Here is an 18,495-nt window from a genome sequence, read left to right on the forward strand (position 1 = left end):
CACAGTCCCTTTGGCCCAATGTGCTCTGAGTCTCTCACCTATGTGGTGGGATTCAGCCTTCTGGGCTCCTTAGAAAGAAATGGAGCCTGCAAGAGTGAACCACAACTCCCACCTTCTGTCTCCTTCCTTGCTTCCTGATGATAGAGCTCAGCACATATGCAGTTTTAGAGAGTCGGTGTCAGGGAAAGAAGAAAGAGCAGGGGTTCTGAGGACACTGGAGGTAGAACGTTGGGGCAGTTACCTAACTCTTCACTTCCATCTCTCTGATGGGTATCATATCATCTGTCTCATGAGAGAGGTACATGACATGAGGTGAGGCAGCTGGTATAGTGCCAACACTTCAGAAGCACTCCAGACAGGGACTGGTGACTTCTTCTCCGTGGTCCTACTGCTGTTCCCAGCTCTGCTGTTTTTGCCAGCACACAACTCCTGACGATTATTGGTGCTGCCGAATGCAGTGGTGGAAATGCGTCTTATCACTGAACAGAAAACAGAAAAGGTGGGGCCAAGGTGAAACGCTAAGAGAACCCACTTAAGCTGTGACCTCTCAGAAATAGCTTTGGCTTGTCTGAACTCAGCCTTCAGGGACGCCACAGGGTATCTGCTGAAAGTCACTCTGTTTCTAACTTGGGTCTTCAAAGATCTGCATTTTAACTAATCAGGTGATACAAAGGGATCAGATGGGAAGCAGAAACAAGGAAGAATCCTAGAAGGATTGAAGAGTAATGATTCCGACACAAGAAATGAAAATACTCCAAATTCCAGAGCTTTGGAAGAAATTTAATTTTACAATTGATACTATCTCGATATCTGTACTATAGCATTTCTTATCCCTTTTGTATTGTGTATTTCTCACATATAGATAGTCCCAAGCCTAGATTCTCTATCAACTTCTTAATGCATTGAGTTAAATAGTTTTAGGAAGACTGTTCTGATGCTTCACAGTGTTTTTATGACAACGACTTCAAATTTCAAACAATAAAGTTAAAAACCAACATGTGGGGCACAGGCCTTGCACACATGAGCCAGATATTCTCATCAGTTCTTCTGTTTTCCCAGCATCTTCTACAGATCGAAATCCAACTGTGAATACATACCATATGTATACCAGACTTTTAGTCAAAAAAAAAACATTATTTTTGGCATCCTTAAAATGTAAAAATATAAGGAAAAAAACCAACAAAGGAGAGAATTCATTTCCCTTAAAAAAAAAAGTCAATGCTTCCTTCTTCCATTTATTCCAGACCACTCCTATTTTCCCTCCAAACAGACTGAAAGAACCTTCTAGAATGCCTGAGAGAATTACTGGATTCTCAGAATGAGAATGTTCCGTATCCTATGAGATTTTGGGGAAGAACCCGCATAAACGAGGAAATGGAAACAATTTTTAAACAAAACACAGCATGAATGTGGAAGCAACCCACAAGATGCATCATACAACTCCAGAAAGAAGGCCTAGGTGTTCTGCATGACCTATCCCACACTAGTCAGCTGTATTTTTTAAATGTATCATAGAAGCTCCACCATTCACTCTACAGGAGTTATGCCCTTATTAACCATAGCTTCTGTGATGGTTCATCTATATGTCAACTTGACTGGGTCATAGGGTGCCAAGATAGCTGGCAAAACATCACTTTGAAATGTGTCTGTGAAGAAATTACCAGATGAAACTGGCACTGAATCGGTGAACTGAGTAAAGCAGTTTTCCTCCCCAATGCAAGTGGGTACCATCCAGTCTGCTGAGGGTCCAAAGAGCAAAATTCAGAGGAAGGAGGAATTCATTGTTTTCTGTCTGACTTCTTGAGCTGAGACAAGGATCTTCTCTTGCTCTCAGAGCTCCTGGTCCTCAGGCCTTCAGACTCAGACTCAGTAACACCACTGGCTCTGCTGGGGCTCCAGCTTGCAAACAGTAGATCGTAGGACTTCTCATTCATCCTCTGTAATTGCATGAGCCAACTCCTCATAACGAATCCTTTCATTTATATAATCCCATTGGTTCTGTTTCCGTGAAGAAGCCTAACACAACTTCCAAGACAGAAAATCCAGTTTGGAACATTCTTGTTTTCTCAAACTTTATCCCCTCGGCAGAGCCCCCACACTCCATCTGCCTTCCTCAAGGAGGGAGACCCAGAAGCTGCCCCTCTCTACCTGTTTAGAGTCTGGAGCTGAAGTGACGAATCACCACACAGTGGGAGGCTTAAAATAAGAGAAACATATTCCTTCACAGTTTGGGAGGCCACAAGTCCAAAGCCCAGGTGTCAGCACCATGTTCCCTCTGAAGGCACTAGGCAAGGGTCCGTCTATGCCTCCTCTCACCTCTAGGGGCTCCCAGCATTCCTTGGCTTGGACCTGCCTCTATCTCTACCTGGTCACCTCCCCTGTATCTCTAGGTACCCTCTCCTCTTCTTATAAACATACCAGTAGCTAGATTTAGATCCCACTTTAATTCAGTGTGACCTCACCTTAGCCAATGACATCTACAAAGACCCTATTTCCAAATAAGCCCACCTTCCAAGGTATAGGTGGATATGAATTGAGAGGGACACTAGATGACCCACTACTAAGTCTAAGGCAAAGCTGACTGTCCCGCCCTCCACCCAGCCTGCTGGTCAGTGTGGCTGTGATGCAGTCCCTCGGCTGACCTCACAAGAACCAACATTCACTTTCAAAGTTCTACTGACATACACAGCTGAAGGCAAGCTTCAGTACCAGCCCCATTGATGCCATGAGCAGTAATCCCTGGTGCTCCATTCATTGTGGGAAAGGTTATCACCCCATGGTGGTTGGGGGATGAAGTTACTACGGTCACTCTCACGCCTCTGGCTCAGGCATCTGGACTCTCAATCAAGAGCAGGTGGTGTCTCGGGATGGGGAGTGTCAAGTGGGGAGCCCTCTGAGATGGGGAGTCTCACCAGCTGCCTATGAGTCCCTGTACCTATCTGTAAAACAAGGAACCAGCTCTTGGATCTCAGACATTCCTGACTGGGAACAGTGAGCTAATGGAGAGGAGAGGGCCTCGGGAATGGAGAAGGTCCTACACTCGGCCTATCCAGCCCTGGAGCGCCACCTTGCAGTGAGGAGTTGAGGGACCTGAGGACCCAGATCTTCCGAGGCATGGACTCCAGCCACCACCCTCCTGTCCCTATGACCAATCCAACAAGAAACAAGTGGCAGTTCCATTCCTCAAATTCCACAGCATTCTGTGACAGAAAGAGGAAGCTGAGAAAAGATGGCCCTTTATGGAAAGGCAAATTTTTTTGTCCGTTTAGTTTTTTCTGCTTTCTGAGCCTTGGGACACATTCAGCACATACACACCCCACACAGTACATAAAGGGCGCGGTGATGTATTTGCAAGCCTTTCCATATACTATTTATTTTACCTACTGAAATATCATTTCTGTCTGGGAAAGATATTGGGTATGGTCGGCTTTTATGCTCTCGGCACTTTCCCCCCTAACAAAACCCTTCCCTATAAATCTGCGGTCCACAGCCTGGCTTCAGAAAACACTTTAATAGTTCCCAACTCCAATATTTTCCATGGCGATATATCCTCATGTCAAGAATACTGAAGTGCTGAGGCTTGAATTCATCCACGAGAACTCATCAATACCCTGCCAGTGGGGTTAGGAACTTAATCTCCTCCCACCCCACAAGGGGTTGCAGGGGGAACAGAGACTGGAGAAGAGGTGCATCTGTAGTCACTCCCACCTACAGGACCAGCAGGACTGGGCACCTGCAAGGAGGGGAGGATCGCCTTTATTACTGGCAGTGAGTGGCAGCCACAGTCCCCAATCTCACCTCCCTGACTCTGTGCCCCGTACCTCCTCTGTTCCCCGGAGCGAGCACCCAGCCCGGCCACATATCACTTCTGCTCCTGGCCCCCTGGAGCTGCTCCTGCGCCCAGTCCTATCCCGATAGAGTGAACCCAACTTCGTGTAGTCCACCCAACAAGACAGATATTACGAAAGATTTCAGAGGGGCTACATCATACATCACACTGGAAACATCTTTCAAAACTTCCTTGGACATCTCTGGCCACCGGCTGTCTCATCTCTCTCTTCTCCTCCTCTTGCTTTTCTCACGAAGAACAAATTAGTGCCTTCCTTGTCATGTATCAACCCCACCAACAAGAACATCCATCAGGAGGCAGTGAGAGATTAGAAACAGCCATAATAGCAATAACGGAAACTCTAAATGGTTGAGCTCTTTGTTTGTTTGGTTTCATCTCAGGCGGGAGCTGAGGCTCAGACAGGATGAGTCACTTGCTGAACAAGCTGCCCAAGTAGCAAGTCAGGAGCCTCACACAGAGCCTCCCAACCTCCACTCTTGCAAAGTGATCACCTGGAGGAAAGCGCACCTTTCTGCGCGCCCCTCATTTCTGTGGGTGTGTTTGAAGGCCCACGGCTAGATGCACACATCTCTGGTTTGGGTCAGCATACCCACGAGCGGATTTGGCCGAGCAAATTTCTAATGAACCCAAGACAGTAAGTGGAAACAAAACCACTTGAAAAACAAAACTGCCGTCACTTTCAAAGCCGTGCTGACAAACACACGCTAGGGAGCTTAAGGCAAAGGATCGGAGAACAGCAATGTTCCTGGCCAGAGAGACCCTGGACAAAGTACCCTCTCTGGGCCTTAATTTCTCCTCCGCCAAATGTCTGCTTCCAGCTCTACAATTCTCAGTCTAATTCAAATGATTTTGTGAGTGATCACTAAGGTTTACTCTAAAGAGGTAAAATCCTTGGCATTGGCTATACTTATTTAACAAAAAGAGCAGCAACTACTATTTATTGGAAAGCAAATGCATGCCAGGTGCTTTACATGCGGTGTCTTAAATCTTAAAACAACCCCGTAAGATGAGGGTTACCAACCCCATTTTATGGAAGACAAAACCAAGACTCAGAAAACTCATGTGACTCTCTTCAGGCTACAGAGTTGAGAATTGGGTCTTCACATCTCTATGTCCACAGTGTGTATCTCCCTCACTTACAAGACACCATCAGATTCCAAATGGATTGCCCTGCACTGACAAGTAGCTGTTATACACAGCCAGCTGTATGTCACCCAGACTCAGGTCCAGCCACAGGGTGTCGGCTAGCGCCTGGCCCTCTGCTGGAGTCAGGCCAAGGGTGCCCAGCAGGTTTAAAACTCATATGACACCATCAGTGATATCCAGAGAAAAGAAACCCTCATCTCACAGGACACAGGACACCCAGCTGAGGTGGGCCCTGCCTGAGGCTTAGTCCGGGTCTCCCTGGGGGAGGGCAGCACTGTCCCCAGGCTGCCCACAGTGTGAGGGACAGTCACGGGTGGGCACCGCAGGTAGGAAGCATCCTGTGCCATGGGACACCCACACTGGGGAGCACTCCTTCCTCCATTCTCAGACTTTACAAGGTCTTATTAGTAATGACCACAAGGCAGCCGTCATTTAATGAGTACAAATGCTGCATGAGGAAGTGTGGTAAGGGCTTCACATACACTCCCTCATTAAATCCCCACCTTCTACAAACTAGGTATCATTATCCCTATTTTGCAGATGAATAAACTGAGACCCAGATTGGCTGCACTATACATTTAGCAGAGCTGGAGTTCAAACCCAGGCAATCTGGTTTGAGGGGCTGAGTGCTTAATATCCAGGAGGAGAGCTGCACTGAGGCTTGGAGCAGGCAGGGCCCAGAACCTCAGGTTCCATGCCAGGCAGAGACCAAGAGCTTCCAGCCGGAGCTCATTTTCCCTGGGACAAGACTCCTGCCAAGAAGCAACAGTGCCTGAAACCAATGGGGCAGGGGAGGTGGCAGGGACACCATGTGTCCTGGAAAAGCCACCTGTAAACAAGGAGCCTGCTCAGAGCTCCCCTGTGGCCCCTGGATGCCACAAAGGCGCCCTGGTGCCCAGTTCTAGCACCTCCTGGGGCTGCAAAATCAGCCCATGATACTGAAAGCTATACAAGCAGGCTCTGTGCCTGCCCCATGAAGATAGGACCAGGACCCTGAGCACAGGGAAGTTGTCCCCTGCAGGCTGATTGTACAGAGGTGCTGGGGGCCAGACCAGAGCCCTCCTGAGGGAATGGGGGCATTAGGTGACCCCACAAAATGGGAGGCAAGTGCCCAGAGTGTCAGGGACACAGAGCAGCTCCACCCCTGGAGGATCATCTAGTCTGCACTCCTGTTACAAATGGGGCACAGGCTCAGAAAAGCAAGGGCCACTCTAGGACCAAATGGCAATTCTTCTTTAAGATTCAAGGACAACATGGGCGTCTGGGTGGCTCAGTCATTAAGCATCTGACTTAGCCTCTGGTCATGATCTCACAGTTGGTGAGTTCGAGTCACACACTGGGTGAGCATAAGCCCTGCTTTGAGTAAACATGAGCCCCGGGCGAGCCCTACTTCTCTCTGTTTGTCTGTCTGTCTCTGCCCCTTACTCACTTGTGGCCTCTCTCTCTTAAAGAAAAAAAAAAAAAAAGATTCAAGGAAAACACCACCAGATCACTTCCATATGAAGAACTTCCCCCCACTCTCTTCAATGCGTTTGCATTTCAGAAAGGAGTCCAGAGCCAAGAAAGTGGGGACAGGAGCCAGTCCAGTTCTCAAGTGGGAAGGCAATGGCCTCTTCTGAGCCTTGCTCTGGGGCCTCACTCAGAAGTGGGGTTCTCCCCAGTGTCCTCACCACCTTGTGACTCCATTCTTTGGTCATATTTGAGGAAGAGATAGAAGACTCACAAATAATGAGATCCTGGGCTTCACCATCATGATGTGTGCCATGGGGGTAATCAAATCGCTTTTGTGGGGTTCGTTTCCTCATCTCTCCCACTACTCAGTTACCCCAAAAAGGCAAGGGTGGGTAGGGGTCATAGTCACTGGTGTATCCCCAATGCCTAGCAGAGCCTCGCACATGGTGGGCATCCAATCATCTTTTTGTTTTTGTTTTAATAAAAGAGACTACATTTTCACAACCATACCAGAAATGCATCTCACAAACCAGTGGGTCTTCAGGGAAGACCCCTTCTGAGATTGTGCATTTCTTCCAGTGACGCCTGGCACAGCCTGGAGTTATTCCTGGGAGTGGATTTCCAGGGCTGCCCTCCCCCACTCATGCCACCAACATCACTTGCCTGGACAGCGGCACCAGCAACCCTCTGAAAAGCTTCCCAGAATGTAGCTCCGACCTGCAGGACAGTCTCTCCTCTTGCTGCCCGTGGCCTGGGTCCCTTTCCCTGGGGGTGAGATCTGTGAAACTCCATGTATGCTCCCTGACCCACTTTTCTTGGGTGAGTAGTGGTATACAGCATCTAGCAGGGCAGGAGGGGGCTCCCCCAGACGCACATCTCCCACCGACAGGCAGAGGTCACCGTGGAAGGCTAACTCCTTCCCCTCCCAATTCTGCATCACTTGCCTCCCACACTCAGCACTTCCCTAAACTGCAGGAGTCCTGGTGGGGTCGGGAGGACACCAGCCCTCGGAGGGACCCAAACAGGGAGAAGGGAGCACTTCTCATGTCTTTTCAGAAGGTCCACTTCTGGGCCCAGCTGCGGAGGTCAATGATCCAGCTGTCACAGGGCCGGCCAGCCATCACAATGATAACAAAGTCATCTAATATTGTACCAGTCACACCGGCATTTGTCTTATTTTACAGGGGTCTGGCGCACTTTCCAACCCGTTCTGCACACAGCGAGGCCAAGTACCCTTCTGCAGAGCTGTCACTCCCGCTGAAGACCCCTCAGCCTTCCCCGTGACCTCCATGCTGAATGTCAAGTGCAACCCTCACCAAATAGCCCTTGTCTAATTCACCGTCAGCCTCCCCTCCTGACACCCCAGGTCTCTCAGTGTCTGCTTCAGCCTTAGGACCTCCGGCTTGCCCACACTGCCATATTGTCCGGGCCTCCCCACATGCAGTTCTCTCTGCTGGGTACCCTCCCTCCAGTTTCCCTGATCAGCTGGCACCTCTCCCGGCTAGCTCGCCTCCGTCTCTAGGGTCTGCAGAGCTTCCCTGCGCACCACGCATAGACTGGTCCTGCCACTCACCATAACACTGTGATGACTCTTTGCCTGTCTCTCTGTCCCTCCCGCTGTCGTTCTCAAGAGGTAGAGCTGGAGCCCAGTGCAGCTCTGAAACTACCAGAGGGGCCAGGCCTAGGGACAAACTGACCTTCATAAATGTGTGGGGGCTTATAAAATATACAAGGAGCACAAGAACATCTGTTGCATTTCTTTAATGAGGCCCCTTTATGTGTCCATGTTTAATCACTTGATTTATTAAAAAATTCTTACTTAAAAACGTCCTTGAGCCCTTTTTGCTGGTAGATCACACACAGACCGTTGCATCAGTCCAGGGAAACAACCCAACGGCCCACAAGGGCTGATGGGCCCACCGAGGTCTGCCCCCTCCTTGTTGGGGCCACGTGCAGCAGGAGTGGGGGCCCCTGAAAGGGAGGCTAGGCGCTCAGCGAGCCATGGGGACAGTCGGAGGCTGACCAGAGCCTACGTAGTTAATGCAGGAGGAGGAGTAGTCCTCCTGCTCCTCTCATCTGCACACAGGGATGGCTGGGGCTCTGTGTGGCCTGTGCTCCTGCCGCCACCCCCTCCCCATCATCCCCAGAAACTGCCAGGCTCCTTCTAGAGGCATCTGGGAGAGGGAGGGCCCACGAGCAGAGCCCATGGGGCTCCTGTCTTTTTCAGAGCTTCCTCAAGCATCCAGGCTGCTTACTCAGCCACAGGCTACTCCGTGTCCCGGTCCCCTCCACCCTGGAAGGGACGCAGAGTTCCCAACAGACCCTTCACTCTCACCCACCAACACAGCCTGGTGCGGGCCCCACAGCCCTTCAGTGACCTCATGTCAGAAGAGCTGTGCCTGGGCCCCCACTCTGCCCACCGCACGGCTGGGTGAAGAGTACTCCTTCTCTGGTCTTTGTGCCTCTTGCCCCAGAAGTGAGCATGTTGGCCAGCACAGCCTGGTGTTTAACATTCCGGGCTCCACATTCTAATCTGAACTAATGTACTAACCAAGGAGAAGGGCTCAAGTGTAGCTTTCTTATCCGGATTTCAATGCGGGGGTCTTTTAGACGTAACCCCCAAAGAAATGCATTTCTTCCAGGTGGAATATCAAGTATAATGGCATGTGGGTAAGTCAAAATTTGGGAGCCCTGAGGAGAGGAGACTTCATAGTACCCCAAATCACCCCAGAATGGTCACACATACTTCCTTAGCACTCCTGGAACAGGAATTCAAAGCCAGCCCAACACACAGGGACACACTCATGTACACACAGCCCACCCAGGCCATGTTAGAGTATCAGGCACACCCCATGGCTCTAACCCTGGAAGGGAAATTTTCTAACAGAATGGGGCTTGCTGGTGTCTGAGAGCTACACACAGAATAAAGACAGCCTGGCTCCTGGCAAGGCCGCAGGTAAACCACATCACTGAGTCAACTGTGCTAACCTGTTTTCAGCCCATCAGTGGCACACAGCTGCCATTAGACTCCACTGTCTCCCAGGGCTCCAGGCTGGAATTAAACTCTTCAGAAAGCTTCCCATCCCTTCAGCCCACAGGAGTATTCATGAGCACAGGGGCAGTAACTCAGAGTACTTAAGAGTTTGTAATAACATCATGACACTTAAGGGCCTGGGGATTGTCTGCAGAGCTAACGATGATGCTTCCCCCCAAGGACCGAGACCTGGGGAGACCATGGCTCCAGGAAGCCTGTGGGGCATCGGATGGGAGGAGCGTGGAGCCCCACATCATAAAAGTTATTATCTCGCAGGAGAGTAGTTTTTTCTCCGATTTGTATCTGAATACGAGGTGAAAATGAGTGCTGGGTGGAGAAGGGAGCACATGAGCATTTAAGTCATTTATAGTTTACATTTTTACGGCACAGCAGAGATCGGCATCCGTTTTCCATCTGCAATTAGAAGCCGGAGCAGTCTGCCAAGCCTCCGTGTAAATTGTGCCTATTAAAAGAGTCTACGCCATGCGATGATTGATCAACACCAAGGATTTATTCACTGAGCTAACAGCGGTTTTTACTTTTGCCATTACCCAGGGTGATACATAACAATTTAGATAATGCACCCAGACAGATGCATTTATAACCCTGGTGTCAGAGTCCTGCCTTGGAGGCCAGTCAGCCGGGGGGAGGAGGGATGCCATTCCCGGTCACACCAGAGAGCCCAGAGCCTGTCTGGCCTTGAGTAGGCCATCCTGAGATGGGCCCATGGTGCACCCCAAGGGATTTAGGCCCAGAACCGCTGCCTCTGTCCCTTGGAGCACTCTGAGACTCTCTGCAGGCAGGTGGCCCTCATTCTCTTCCTCTGTCAATGCACAATACAGCTGTCACAGGGGACAGGGGAAGAGGTCTGGGAAGCTGAAATGAGATAGTGGATGGTAGGTTTACAGAGATTCAATTATTCATAAGTGCACATGCGTACACGCATGAGGGCTCCACCTGAGTAGGCACAAGTGTGGGCACACACACACAGTCAACACGCCTCCCACTCCCTCTAGCACAACCAGTGCACCTCTTCCCTTCCACGTAGGATCTTCTCAGAGTCTTTTTTTTTTTTTTTTCTTGGCTGGCACCAGATGGTGTTTACCACCTTTGCTGAGTCCCAGTGACAAGGTACTGAATGTTCCCTCTCGGCATTATCAGCCTGCTCTTTGTCTTGGGCCCCTGGGTGAAGGCCTGGGCATGCCAGGCAAGGCACGCGGACGGCCATCCCATGGCAAACGATGCTCTGGTGGAAAAAGACAAGCTCTACATACCCCACCCGGAACCCCCCAAGTTGGGCATCTCTGAAATCTGTGCCCCTGCCCTGGCACCTCCCTCAGGACGTCCCAGAGGCTAATCCAATTTGATGTGCACCTCAGAACACTCAGCACCCTCCTCACCTACTTCCCCAACTCAATTCCCCCCTGTGCCCTCGGCATCAGCAGCCCCAGGGTACCTGAGCCAGGAACCAGGCTCACCCTAACTCTCTCCTTTACCCCTCATGCGATGGGTCCTGATTCCTATTAGGTTCCACTGCCTCAACATCTGCCCACTTCGGCCTCCCTCTCCATCCCCATTTCTGCCATCGAATCCATCATTTCCCACCTGGGTAAGTACACTGGTGCCCCCTCCCACCAGGCTCCCCCACCCACTACCTGACCCTCCCCAGCATCCTTCTAAGATATAAGCCCAATCATGTCCTTTTTCTGCTTTAAACTCTTCAATGCCTCCCACCAAAATCAGGCTGAGGCTACACCGCTTGGCCTGGGAACAAGTCTAACAAACATTTCTTAAAAAGACCCAATCATGTTGTCCATATTAGTCAGGGCTTCCCAGAGAAACAAAAACAATTGGTTCCTCTGAAACAGAACCAGAGGAATCAATAGGGGGACAGAAATGTTAAGGAACTGAATCATACAATCATGGAGTTTGGCAAGTCCAAAATCTGGAGGCTAAAGAGCAGACAAGAACTGATGTTACAGTTACAGTACAAAGGCTGACTGCTGGCAGAATATTCCCTGCTCAAGGGAGATCAGTCTTTGTTCTAGTCAGGCCGTCAGCTGATTAGATGAGGCCCACCCGCATTATGGAGAGCAATCTGCTTTATTCAAAGTCCACAGATTTAAATGTTAATCTTATCTAAAAACATCCTCAGAGAAACATCCAGAATAATGTTTGACCAAATAACTGCATACTGTGGCCCCAACAAGTTGACATACAACTAACCATCACACTAGCTCTTTTCTACAACGACAGAGTTGAGGCCTTAGGAAGCAAGCAGTGCTTACCTCCCTCCTGCATGACCAGTGCAGGGTCCCCTGAGTATCTCTATGCAGAGGAAGCCAGACCTTCAGAGATGGAGAGACCCCCAGGATCATCTGATCAGAGCCTCTCATGCAGCAATGAGAAGAGAGAGGCCCAGATGGGGTCAAGGCACAGACATGTAACATTCCATTAATTGAGAAGGTGAGGCACACTGCAAATCAATTCAGTAAGCATTTAAAAATGAGTAATATGAGGGGTGCCTGCGTGGCTCAGTTGGTTGAGTGTCAGACTTCGGCTCAGATCATGATCTCATGGTTTGTGAGTTCAAGCCCCGCGTCAGGCTCTGTGCTGGCAGCTCGAAGCCTGGAGCCTGCTTCAGATTCTGTGTCTCCTTCTCTCTCTGCCCCTCCCCCACTTGTGCTCTGTCTCTCAAAAATAAATAAATGTAAAAAAAAATTTTTTTTTAATGAGTAATATGAAAGAACAGAAAAGCTAAGCGTCCCCATATGATGTAAGCAGGGCCCAATACCTACTGGGTGCCAGGCCCTGTGTGCATGGTGGGGTCAGGAGTTCCTTCAAGGGCAGCAATCCAGCAAGAAGAGGATGGCTGGGGCTGGCGAGACCTGTCCTGAAGCTGTGTCTCCACGGCCAGCACTTCCCTCTTAGGTGGCCTTATCTAGAGTATATAGGACAGACGAATGAGAATTCCTCCCTAACTTAGAAATGGCACTTTTTACACACTAAGTAGGACTTACTCCACAGACAGAGGAAGAACACCAGGCACAGACAGAAAGGCCATGCCCAAGGCCACGCAGGCAGTGAGCAAGGAGCTCAGCCTTCACCTGAGCCAACCCACAGGCTACCTTCTTTCTTCTACCCACCCCCACATTCTTCCCGGGAAAGCCGGCAAAGCACACTGATTCTCTGGGACCCACAGCTCCTCCTGAAGACCCAGGGCTCCACACCGCCCCACGGAGCAGCCCTAAAAGAGGCACTCCTTCAAAAACCCAGATCAGATACCTCCCCAGCTTCTGTACAAGTTTCTTATTACAGCCAGACCCCAATCCCCTCGCAGGAGAGGTTCTTTGAGCAAAGACAGCTATAAACACAGTGTTCCCCAAGTTAAGGCTAAAGCATCCCACTCAGACCAGAGGATGCATTCAGAGAAGTATCATGTCACAGCCGCTAGTGGATTTTCACCTGGCAATCAGGTAGACATGAAGGGAAGCATGATCAACAGCATCTTCCAGAGGCACACTTGCAACAACTACAGCCAGCCGTTCAGCAGATACAATGGAACGGAAGGAAAGAAAGACAGACTTTTTTTCTTTAAAAATGTGGAGAAAAGGGGTGTCCCGAAACTTTATTCATAAGCGTAGACCCGTCACTCAGCCTCACAAAGGCAAACCACTCTATTCCGTCCTTCCTTAAAAGAAGAAAAACAAAAACCAAAGCAGACTGTACTCTGCGTGGTCTGCAGAGCATCTCCCTCCACAGCCAGAGTCCTTTAGGAACACAATCTCTGGCGTAGACCCCGTGCTCATAAATATTCCAGGATGAGGCAATAAAGCAGCTCCGGGCCCTGGCGCAGACACCCAGAGTGGGACCCTTGCCCACATCACTTGCAGGTGGAAGGAAAGGCCAGAGTCAGACCTGTGGTGGCCTTGGCTCATCGCAGGAGGCTCAAACAAGGAAGAAAATCACATTCCAGGTCTCCTCTCCATTTTGCTGCTTCGGGAACGCCAACTCCTATCCCTCATCCTGGGAAGGAGTCCCTTCACACTAAAGTCCAGGGGCTAATGGGTCACCGTTTCCCACTCTTGCCCCCGCTTGGTGCCTCAAGGCAGTATGGGCCTCCACTGTGTGCTCCACCCTATGCATGTGCCTGGGAGCTGTGGGGCAAGTCCTAGACCCTGTAGCTCTTAAAAGAACAAGCTCCCCTCCAAACCACACCCACCACTACCTGTCTAGGGAGCCCTCCCCACTGCTGCACCTAGATAAGAGCTCAAGGCCTCCAAGACCCCACACCTCATCAGCACACCTTCACCAGACACCGTGACCTCCTAGGTTGGCATGGTGTCCTGCTCTGCACCTCTGGGCACAGCCCTACAGGTATCGGATGGGGAACTGAAAGGGAAAGTCAACCCAGCGGCCTGAGAGGACACGTGGCTGGAAAGGTGGAGCGGTGGCTGAGAGCATCTTCTGCCTGCCTGGCATCCTTCTCTCCTGACCAGAACAAGTGTTGCTACAATCATGACAGCCGCTGCTTTGGGCAGAGAGGTCTGATCAGTGGGCCTTGGCCGCAGTTTCCAAAGCCTTGCTTTCTGAGCCATTTACTAATAGGAAAAAACTGATCACGTCCAGAACTTTGGCTCTCTCCCACCAAACATGTTCCTCCCACCACGTTCCCCAGCTCAGCTGACAGCAGTTCCATCCTTCCATCGCTCAGGCCAAACCCTTGGAGTCCTCACCCCTTTCTTTTCTGACACTCTCACGTAATCTGTCACGAACTCCTGTTGACGTCACCTGCAATGTGCAACCAGAATTTGGCTTTTATTTCAGACCCTGGTCTGAGCCCCATCATCTCTTTCTCAGGTCACTGCAACAGTCTCCTGATAGGACCTCCTGCTTTCCTGCCTCGTCCCAGTTTGTAGTCATCCTGGTGCTGGAGGGTAATTCTTCTTGGCATTTCGGTATGTTTTGTAACAAGTTTGTCCTAGACTGCCATTTCAAGGATGTTTATATACAAATGCCCCAGAAGGAAGAGTATCTCCTTCTTGGAGAGAGAGCAGATTGATTCCTGAACAGGATCAAAAAGATACTGCCTGAGGGGCACCTGGGTGGCTCAGTTGGTTAAGCATCCAACTTTGGCTCAGATGATCTCATGGTTCGTGGGTTCAAGCCCCATGTCAGGCTCTGTGCTGACAGCTCAGAGTCTGCTTTGGATACTCTGTCTCCCTCTCTTTCTGCCGCATTCTGTCTCTCTCTCAAAAATAAACATTAAAGAAAAAAAAAGATATTATCTGATTCCAGGGCAAGTTGGGGCAGGTTTGCCAATAGCTCCTTTTAAGACTGGGGGCTCTTCCACTGTGATGCAGGCCCACCGTGTGCAAGGCATCCACCTGGGCTGCTCCTAATCACCCACGTGGGACTTGGGGAGCAGGGGGGTCGACGTGAACAAGAAGCTCAAGCTGCACTGCCTGCCGTGAGTAATAAAACCGTTTATCTCTGACCAGGAGTCTCACGTCTGCCAGCATCTGTGCAACTGTGGCAGATGAGACTGTTACCTCGGAAGCAGACCCTTACAGTTCTTGACACTGAGCATTTGGAGTCCTAATTTAATATCTAATTCAGGTCCTCTACTCAAACTCCTGCAAGGACACTCATCTCAATCAGTGAACTATGAAGTCCCCACAATGGCTGCAAGGCCATGCATGAGCCCATCCCCACCCACCATTATGCCTCCTCTCCTCCCCCATCCTTCACCCTCCTCCAGTCATTATGGCCTCCTCACGGTCCCTCAGACACAGGCACGCTAGGCACATGCCCTACTGAGGACCTTTGTACTTGCTGTTCCATTAGCTGGGTACTCTTCTCCTCACATCTGCATGGCTCACTCCCTCACCTCCATCATGTCTTTGTTCAACACCACCTTCTGAGACCAAACTGAGCCTCCTATTTAAAACTGCATCCTCCCTGCCACCATATGTCCTCAACACTACCTCCTTACCCCTGGGTCCCCAAAGAGCCTCCAGATCCCCACTGGGTAGGTCCCTCCTCAAGAATGGCCTTCCTGAATCAGTTCACCAGGTGTCACCACTACCCTCACCCCAGGCAAACTGCCCTGGTCCCAGCCCCAGTCTTCACAATGACATTATTCAGGAGTGCACTTGAGGCTCTCTTAGCTGTGCAATGGGGAAATGGCATCAGGGAACACAATAGCAGAGAGAGGATGGAGCTTTTTATTCAGCAAAAGGGCAGAGCACTGGCCCGGTCCTCAAGGCTGGTAGAGGGAGCAAGGGGTGACTAGCACTGGACAGTATAAATGTCAGCATTCCCCGGGCTGCTGCAGAAATCCTTGCTGAGGGAGATGTGGCACAGCACTGAGTTCTGGCCAGGCAGCTGGAAGGAGGCTCAGACCACAGTAATTTAGGCAACTGCAGGGGCACAAGGACCCTGCCCCCCACCTCTAGCACAGGCTGGCGACATCTGAAAGTCTGCTTATTGTTTTCAACTGGTACATTCTCTACAGCATCTTATACTCTTTCCAGTTACGGTTTTGAGTTTGGCAATCATGACAGGCTTGCTCTGCTATTTATGTTTCCGATTATTTTTAGTGTTTTGCAATTAAATTTTCTTAAATTAAAACTTTAGACCTAAGCTTCAGATTGTCTACAACGTACCATGGTGTGTTCATATATGCAGTTTATATATTTGGGTTGCAAAAGCCTCAGAAAGAAAAGATATTTCAATATTTGGCACCCAAAGCATCTTGTTTCCATATCACCCACACGTTTCCATGCACTTCTTTCTATTCCCACACTCCCAGCGATGCCCTCCAGATCCTTGTGAGCCAAAACAAAGAACTGGGAGAGGTAACAAGGAGGGCCCTTCTTCAAAGCCTTTTCCTCACCTCATCACCTCCCGCGGGCTGGGCCCTGGACAGCACATCCTGCAGATTCTGCCCTCGGCCCTGCCCCCAACCCCCCACAGAGCTGCACCCCTTCTAAGGCTTTCCTCCACCTGAATGTGATGCCTCAATTCCCAGCTAGGCGCTCTAGCTAGGCGCTCTCTAAAACATTCTGCCCGAACTGATATGGTTTTCCCACCGGCACCCCACTCTCCCCAGTGGTGCACTCCTGGGCTGCTGGCCTCACCCAGCCAGAGGAGAGGCTCTCCTGCCTCAGCCTCCACCACCCTGTCCTGCCATGACAGCCTGGGGCCCCTCTCCCTCCAGCTGCCTGGACAAAGGCAGCACTCTTTCTTCCAAGGCCACGCCCACCCTGCAGTCGCCTGGGCCACCTCCACATCTATCCCCTCGCCCCCACCCTGCCCACTGCATTTCCAGTGCCAGCTTTGGTTCTATTTAGATGCACCTGGGAATTTCAGGCTCATCCATTTCCCTGTAAAATCCGTCCTGCTTCCTAATCTCCCCCACGGGGTGAATTCAGCTGCAGCCCCTCAGTCACCCAGGCTTAACCCCATGGGATCAACAGAACCTGTCCCTCACACAGCTTTCTCCAGCCTTCTCCAACCGTTCTGACTCACCTGCCTCCCTGCACAGGCTACAAAAGCTAATGACCCTTCTTTTTTGCAGCTGGTAGTTTGGGCAGGAGACACGGTTCTGTCCAACGTTTGCTGAGGTGCCTGAGAAAGGTTTGCCTTCCTGAAAGTGTGGCCCCCGTGCAGCTGGTCATCCCTCCTGCTCTCAACTGCCTCTCCCCCTTCTTCTCCCAAGACTGATGTGTATGGGCAGCTGCTTCCACACTAAGACCCTACCCTGTAAGAGTGAAGGAGGAAGAAACTGCCGGGCACTTGGGTGGCATTATTATTGCCACTCAAGCTCTGGACAAGCCTGCCTCCAGCCAGTTTATCCTGAGAGATAAAGAGGTATTGTATTTTCTGGGCTGGCCGTGAGAGCATCCTTACTGATACACTGAATTCATTCTTATTTCTCCTCTTTCCGCCCCCTCCCATTGCTTACAGACCTTCTTACTCAATTGTTCTCCTGTTCTGTCTCTTCCTCCCTCCCTCCTCTCACCCTTGCTTTAGCAGGTGCTCGCTTCTTGAGCACCCACTCTGCACAGGCTCTTTACTGCAGGCCGGAGAGAAAGCAGGAGCCAGCCACACACTCACTGCGGGAGCGCCCAGGCTAGGTTTCACCTTGTGTAGTCATCAGTGCAGAGCCTCAAGTCTCCCACCTGTTCTCTTTGCCTTCTCGCAGGGTTTCTTGCACACCTCGAGCAAAGTCAGAAACTCAAGTGCTCTCCCTTGAGCTACCGCAATGGCCCTCAGGTTTCCCAGAGGCTGCTCTGGCCTCAGTCTCCTGACCAGGGCAGTTCCCCATTCCAGAGCTGGGGTCCTCTCCCTCACAACCCCTGCTCCCAGGCCACACCCGCTGTCCTACTCACCCAACCCCAAGCTCAGCCCTTAGATCCTGCTGCCTAGACACCCACCCCTCCTGCGTGACTTAGTAAAACTCTGCCATGAGGGTGACAGAAGCAAGGGAAAGGGGCCCCCGAAGTCCAGAGGTTGAGAAAGGACCAGCATTATATTCTGGCACATCATCCAGAAACAAACAGCCCTGTGGGGAGTCATCAGAAGGACTAGCCAGGGAGATAATGAGCACTGGGTAAGCTCAACAGTACACACTAAGCCCTGGACCAGGTGGTATCCATGTATCATCTCATTTTAAAGTGCACAATTGGGATAGTTTTACAGAGAATGGATTCCAAGGTTCAGAGAGATTCAGGAGTGCAAATAGGGAGCAGATCGGTGGTAGGAGGTAAAGAGAAATGGATTTCAGGAGCCGGTGGTCTGCAGGTTAAGGTTGCTAGCAGGCATGTCTTGGAGCAGGGGATAGCCATCTCCCCCTGTACCCTGCTGCTAGCTCCTTAGCTATGCTAAGACCCCTTCCTAAAGCCAGGTACCCACCAAAACACCAGAGGAGGAATGGTAAGAGACCCACAGCCACGTCACCAATCAGAGATCACAGATTTCTAGAAACAAGCTACTAGTTTAGCATGCC

General features: G+C 50.7%; 1 protein-coding gene across 1 annotated transcript in view; it reads right to left on the reverse strand.

Annotated features, from left to right (window-relative positions):
• The window catches only part of CLSTN2 (calsyntenin 2), a 616,602-nt gene that overhangs the window by 528,329 nt on the left and 69,778 nt on the right, over positions 1-18,495 (reverse strand). The window lies entirely within an intron of this gene.

Source organism: Felis catus, chromosome C2, assembly GCF_018350175.1.
Source record: "Felis catus isolate Fca126 chromosome C2, F.catus_Fca126_mat1.0, whole genome shotgun sequence".
In the NCBI taxonomy this organism is placed as follows: Eukaryota; Metazoa; Chordata; class Mammalia; order Carnivora; family Felidae; genus Felis; species Felis catus.